General features: G+C 40.6%; 1 non-coding gene across 1 annotated transcript; it reads left to right on the top strand.

Annotated features, from left to right (window-relative positions):
- Window positions 1-4,676: 4,676 nt before the first annotated feature.
- On the top strand, window positions 4,677-4,748 carry TRNAA-AGC (transfer RNA alanine (anticodon AGC)). Its single transcript has one exon. It is a non-coding gene; the product is annotated as a tRNA-Ala (tRNA).
- Window positions 4,749-7,363: the final 2,615 nt, after the last annotated feature.

The following is a 7,363-nucleotide window of genomic DNA, read 5'->3' as shown; positions in this document are numbered from 1 at the left end:
TTTTTTTTTGAGACGGAGTCTCACTTTGTCACCCAGGCTAGAGTGCAGTGGCTCAATCTCAGCTCACTGCAAGCTCCACCTCCCGGGTTCACGCCATTCTCCTGCCTCAGCCACCCAAGTAGCTGGGACTACAGGTGCCAGCCACCACTCCCGGCTAATTTTTGTATTTTTAGTAGAGACGGAGTTTCACCGTGTTAGCCAGGATGGTCTCAATCTCCTGACCTCGTGATCCACCCGCCTTGGCCTCCCAAAGTGCTGGGATTACAGGCGTGAGCCACCTTGCCTGGCTGAGACATAAAACTTTCAGTCTGAACTAATCAGGAAGTTACCTGCTAAAAACAAATAAATAAATCAAGCACTCTCCACAAAATCATCACAGGACCTAGAGTCTACACGATATAGCATTCACAATGTCAAGGAAACAATAAAAAATTTCTCAACATAAAAAGATCGAGGGGAATATATTCAATAGTCAAGACAAACACAATCAATAGATGGCAAACCCAAGGTAACTCAGATCTTGAAATTATCAGATGAGGACTTTCCAGTGTCTATTTTAAATGTGCTCTATGCCAACCATACTTTAATGAACCAAAATGTAAAAATTTTTATTAAAAGAAATAGAAACTGGCCAGGCATGGTGGCTCACAACTGTAATCCCAGCACTTTGTGGGGCTCAGGGGGAGCATTGCTTGTGATCAAGAATTTGAGATCAGCCTAGGCAACACAGCTAGAGATATCTGCTATCAAAGATTAAAAAAAGAAAAATTAGCTAGGTGTGGTGGTATGCGCCTATAGTCCCAGCTACTCAGGAGACTGAAATGGGAGGACCGCTTGAGCTCAGGAGTTCAAGGTTTGTACTTTAGCCTGGGCCCTGGAGTAAGACTCTGTCTCAAAAAAACAAAAGGAAATAGAAAGTATTGAAAAAGAAACCAACTGGAAATTTTAGACCTGAAATATATCTGAAATTAAAAGTTAAATGGATAGACTCAGAGGAGATATAGAGAAAAAAAATCAGTTAACTTAAAGATAGATCAATAGAAACCATTCAATTTGATTGGAAGAGAGAGAGAAAAAAGACTGAAAACAATGAATTCAAGGTCCTGTAGAATAATATCAAATAGTCTAAAATAGATGTCATTGGAGTCTCAGGAGATAAAATGATTGGTGTAGAGAAATATTTACATAAATAATAATGACAAAAATAGATGTAAATTTACAGATTCAAGAAACTTCCAATTAAAATTTTTTTTAAAATGAATTAGACACATTATCATCCTGCTGCTGAAAATAAAAACTTTTTAAAAAATCTTGGAGCTGGGTATGGAGGCTTATGCCTGTAATCCCAGTACTTTGGGAGGCTGAGGCAAGAGGATCACTGGACTCAGGAGATGGAGACCAGCCTGAGTAACATAGTGAGACTCCATCTCTCAAAAAGAAAAAAAGGACAAAGGAAGGAAGGAAGGAAGGGAGGGAGGGAGGGAAAGAGGGAAAGAAAGGGGGGGGAGGAGAGGGGAGGGGAGAGGAGAGCAGAGGAGAGGAGAGGAGAGGAGAGGAGAGGAGGCTATCTTAGCCAGGCACGGTAGTCTGTAGTCCCAGCTACAGGGAGCAGAGAGACCTGCTGAGGTGGGAGGATTGTTTGAACCCAAAGTATTGAGGCTGAAATGAGCTGTGAGTGTACCAGTGCACTCCAGCCTAAGTTACAAAGTGAGACCCTAACTAAAATACAAACAAAAATAATCTTGGAAACAACTACAGAAAATAACACAATTTTTAAATGGAGACCACAATCTAAATATGTGGATTTCTTTTCAGAAACTATGATAGTCAAAAGACAGTGGAATAACATCTTTAAAATGATAAAGGAAATATTAATCCAGAATTCTGTATCTAGTGAGACAATCCTTCAGAAATGAGGATAAAATAAAGGTACTCTCAAAGAAGGGAAGCTACAAGAATGCATTACCATCAGATCTTCTGTGCAAGAAATATTGAGAAAATGCTTCAGGCTAAAAGGAAATGATACCAGAGGGAAACTTAGATCTTCAGGAGTGAAGGAAGATCCACTGAAATGATAAATATCTGTGATAATATAAAAGAATTTTTTTCTCCTAGGTTATTTTAAATATATATGCGTGTTTTCTAGTGGAATTGTCCATGTGTCAGTGTAATACATTTGACAACTATAAATACATTTGACAACTATAACAAAGTTGGTGAAGGGGTAAAGGATCCTATGTCAGTGCTGGACTTTTATGAAGTCTAAGAGGATGGCATGCATATTGTAATCACTAAATCATAAAGCAATCACTAAAGTAATAAGATATAGAGAAAAAGCCAATGACTAAGTTAAAATGGAATCCAAAAAAACATCAAAGACATCCAAAAAAAGGTAGAAAAAAGGATAATGGAACAACTAATGCTACAACAAAAACACCAGAGGGAACAAATGGAAATCAAATAAGAAAGTGGCAGACATAAATCCACACATTTGATAAGGGCCTAGTATCAATATACAAAGAACTAGAATATAACTCCCGATCTCAACAGTAAAAAACAAAAAATTTAATTAGAACATTATATAAAGAAATATTTTACCGAACAAAATATACAGATAGCAAACAAGCACATGGAAAGATGTTCAGCATCATTAACCATTAGGAAAATGCAAAATAAAACCATAATGAGATGTCATTACACACCTGTCAGAATGGTCCCTCATCATCACCCCATTAATTAATCCCTATGAGATTAGGCAGACAATAGTGTGGTTCTACAATGCTATGGCAAACATATTTTCTCCATTCAAATTGTTTCTCTTCTGACTCCAGCTAAGACTCCAGCTAAGACAAGTGCAGGATGCAAGAAAAGAAAACGGAAAGAGTCCGGGCGTGACTTTCAAGATGTTCTTTATAACTGCCATTCCCCACACCTGTCATCCCAGCACTTTGGGAGGCCGAGGCGGGGAGGATTGTGAGGTCACGAATTCTAGACCAGCCTGACCAACATAGTGAAACCCCTCTCTACAAAAGAAAGAAAGGGAGAGAGAGAGAAAGACAGAGAGAAAGGAAGACAGGAAGAAAGAAAGAAAGAAAGAAAGAAAGAAAGAAAGAAAGAAAGAAAGAAAGAAAGAAAGAAAGAAAGAAAGAAAGAAAGAAAGAAAGAAAGAAAGAAAGAAAGAGAGAAATTAGCCAGGCGTAGTGGTGTGTGCCTGTAATCCCAGCTACTCGGGAGGCTGAGGCAGGAGAATGGCGTGACCCCGGGAGGCGGAGCTTACAGTGAGCGGAGATCGAGCCACTGCACTCCAGCCTGGGCGATAGAGCGAGACTCCGTGTCAAAATAAATAAATAAAAATAAATAAAAATAAAAACTGCCATTCCCAGCACCCATTGTACAAAAATTCAGCCACACGAACGCCCGGCGAAGCGCTCAACCTGTTTATCCAGAGAGGAAAAGAGCAACGAATTGCTCTCAATCCTCGACAGTCTAGAACAAAACAAACCAAATCTTCGCTCAGGATCTACGTTTTCAGCCTACTTTGTTTAGAAGAGTGGAACCTTCTGTCTTGCCGTGGGCCTGGTGAAAACGCGACAGATAGGGAAACTTGGATACGTCCAGTCTCCCTCCCTATTTAAATGCTGATGGTGTTTCAAGTCCCCTGCCTGAATCCACTTCTTGTCTTCTCGTCCTCTTGTTCTTCTCGGTCCTTCGCTGCTTCATCTCTTCCCGTTTCCCCACTCTCGCCCATAATACCCTCCACTCTCTATCTTCTTCCTTCTTATCGTCCTCTCCTTCAGTTCTCCTCCGTTCTCAGACATTCCGCTTGTAATCGAACCGTGCTGATTTTCAGAGTCACCTGGGAGTGTTCTTAAATTACATACATTCCTGCCCCCCACCCCCATTGTCTCCAAAACACTTGTCTGGGTTGACTGTAGCACGCATGTTGAATAAAGACAGGAAACCCTTACCTTTTGTGCTCCAGGAACACAGGGTCTAAGGACCTGTCCAGGCGCAGGGAGGTCTTAAAAAGAGCAAATTCGTTCCTCTTGCTTTCTTTGTGTTCGCCTCACTGTGAAAGGATTTTGCCTGAAAGAGGTGAAAGTCGCCTGGAGCTGTTTTTTGTCTGGTCTTTGCTCTCTAGGGATCTCAGCCAGTGAGAAGCGTCTTGGACAGAATGCCGCTTCCACGCTTCCGTAGACGCTGGGCCCAGCGGTTTGGGGGAGCTGTGACTGACATATGCTTTGCTCTTCATTTCACCCCGATATGGTGAATAAATTCCCCTCCAGTCTTATCTCCTCGCCTGGACCTACGTTCCCTGAGTAGCTCTCCTAGTGCTGATCTTAGTATTCCCTGGCACTACCGTTTATGTTTTTCTGGGAGCACTGTAGACAGAAAAGTAGAAAGTTGATTATTTAAGATAATATTTCTACCTGGGATTCTCCTTGGTGCTGGACAAAAGCTGCCATTCGGGAAGTTCCCTAGTAACAGTCCTTGGAGGGTCCGCCATAATGAAAGACCCCAGTAGCACTAAAGGGATCTTTCCAGAATGCAACTTAAGGGTTTCAGCAACAGTAGAGTTGAATAGAGTAGACCTTGACTTCGGTTTAAATCGTGGAACACTAGCAGATAATAGTGACAGCCAGTTATAAAACATAGTAGAAGCAACGGCTTCAAGGGGGGGTCTAGCTCAGTGGTAGAGTGCATGCTTAGCATGCACGAGGCCCTGGGTTCAATCCCCAGCACCTCCATGTATTTCACTTGTTTGTCTAACTGCCCAGAGCAGGGCACCCTGGGCCTAAGGCAACACCAATCTACCTTATGAGTGGCAACCAAATCAAAAATAGCCTGAGGTCTATGCTTTGGGTGGTATGTCTAAATAATGCTGTATTGAAATGTGGGATTAGGAAAAACCAAGGCCCTTGGAATTAAAGTGAATAGCAGTAGTCCACTATTCATCCTTTAGTTTCTTACCCACAGTCAACCGCGATCTGAGATTATTACATGAAAAATTACAGAAAATTCATAAGGTTTCAATTTCCCTGTTGTGAGCAGCATGATAAAATCTCACCTCATCTGCTCCATCCTGCCTGGGAAGTAAATCATCTGTTTGTCCAGCATATCCACGCTGTGTAGTAAGCCACCCACTGGTTAGTCACTCAGTAGCCAGTCATCTGAGTTATCTGAGCTATTGTCCTCACATTGTTTGTGTTCAAATAACCCTTATTTTACCTGATAAAGGCCCCAAAGTGTAAGAGTAGGGATGCTGGCAATTTGGGTATGCCAAAGAGAAGCCCTAAAGTGCTACCTTTAAGTGAAAAGGGGAAAGTTCTCTACTTAATAAGGAAACAGAAACAAATTCATATCAGAGTTTGCTAAGAGCTGTGTTAAGAATAAATCTTCTATCCATGAAATTGTAAAGAAGAGAAAAGAAATTTTTGTTACTTTTGCAAAAGTTACTGCTACAGTGTGGGATAAGTGCTTAGTTAACGTTAAAAAGACAGTAAATGCGTGGGTGAAAGACATGAACAGAACACTGTTCTACTTGACCGCAACAATTTACACCAGAAAATACTGAGCCCGTATGAAGACTTCAGCAAGGGAGCCTCTGAAATGATTGACACCAACCCATATATTGCGAGTAAGGGATGGTTACACAGACTCAGGAATAGATTTGGACTGAAATATATAAAAAATACTGGAGAGGCTACGTCTGTCAATGAAGAAATCACATTTTATGAATCCAGTGATTACACTCTAAAGAAGATATTGCTAGATGTGTTATTCTACATTTATGCTATTGAATTCCAAATAATAAGTTTAACTTGACCGAAAAAGTTAACCTGGCCAGGCGCAGTGTCTCGTGCCTGTAATCCTAGCACTTTGGGAGGCCAAGGCAGGCGATCACCTGAGGTCAAGAATTCAAGACCAGCCTGGCCAACATGGTGAAATCCTATCTTCACTAAAAATACAAAAAAAATTAGCCAGGCATGGTGCTGCACACCTGTAGTCCCAGCTACTTGGGAGGCTGAGACAGAAGAATCACTTGAACCCGGGAGGCAGAGGCTGCAGTGAACCGAGATTGCACTACTGCACTCCAGCCTGGGTAACAGAGACTCTGTCTCAAAAAGGAAGAAAAAAAAGTTAACCTGTACACATTTTCCTACATACTCTGGATATGACTTACATTTGTGGTCATTATTAACACAGTCATAGTATAACATAGTCAAAGTAATAACCTTCTAAAGAGAAGTTGGAAGCCAGCATTTACAGGTGGCAAGAAAGCTGATGCAGCTTCTTCATGAATAGGGATACGGTCAGCACCCAACAAAAGGCATTTGGGAACTATAGAGGCAGGAAGATCCATATTGTTTCAACACAAAGGAGTTCCAAAGAGCCGTGGTATGGTGAGTAATAACAATGTTGCTACCTTTTACTCACAGTAGGAAAAATACAGAATTAGCCAGAAACAGTGTATTTGACAATATATAACATGAAGAGATAGTTTCTGGACTGAAAAGGATGAATTGGTGCCAGAACACTACGAACAATGTTTTCGAGTATTGATTAGGCTGTAAACAACTATGTAAGTACCCATTATTCTAAATCTTTATTAATACACAACAAGATCCTCACAGGATCCCCTAAATTTTGTAAAACATTTTTTTTTCTAATTTTTTAATTATACTTTAAGTTCTAGGGTACATGTGCATAACGTGCAGGTTTGTTACATATGTATACTCATGCCATGTTGGTGTGCTGCACCCATTGTAAAACATTTTTTAATCAAATTATTTACATGTTAGCCAGGTGTGGTGGCTTTTGCCTGTAGTCCCAGGTACTCAGGAGTCCAAGGTGGGAGAATCACTTGAACCCAGGAGGCAGAGGTTGCAGTGAGCCAGGATCAAGCCACTGCACTCCAGCCTGAGCAACAGAGTGACATGCTGTCCAAAAAATACATATATATATATATATATATACACGTATAGTATATGTGTGTGTGTGTGTGTGTGTGTGTGTGTGTGTGTGTGTATGTATAAAATTCACATGAATAGGACCCCACAAAAAACAAATGTGTTTGTCTGGATTACTCAACATCTTAGGGGTGGCTCTGCCCCATTTTTATTCTGTGAGTCTTGGCACCATCCAAACAACTGTCATCACAGAAGAAGGAGGATAGAAAGTAATAGAACTGATTTACATAGGTTCTTTTGACATCAAGATGTACTACCATGATAATGAGGCCATTCAGTTTGTCTTCTATTTTTCCCTATTATTGAAGATAAGGAAAATAGAAGAGGCTCATGAAAATTTTCCTTTACTTCTCATTATTTCTTTTTTTTTTTTTTTTTTTTTTTTTTTTTTT

Source organism: Rhinopithecus bieti, unplaced genomic scaffold (genome assembly GCF_001698545.2).
Source record: "Rhinopithecus bieti isolate Rb0 unplaced genomic scaffold, ASM169854v2 scaffold_18466, whole genome shotgun sequence".
Classification (NCBI taxonomy): Eukaryota; Metazoa; Chordata; class Mammalia; order Primates; family Cercopithecidae; genus Rhinopithecus; species Rhinopithecus bieti.
Note: the sequence above shows the minus strand (reverse complement) of the source record. Positions and strands in the feature narration are given on the sequence as shown.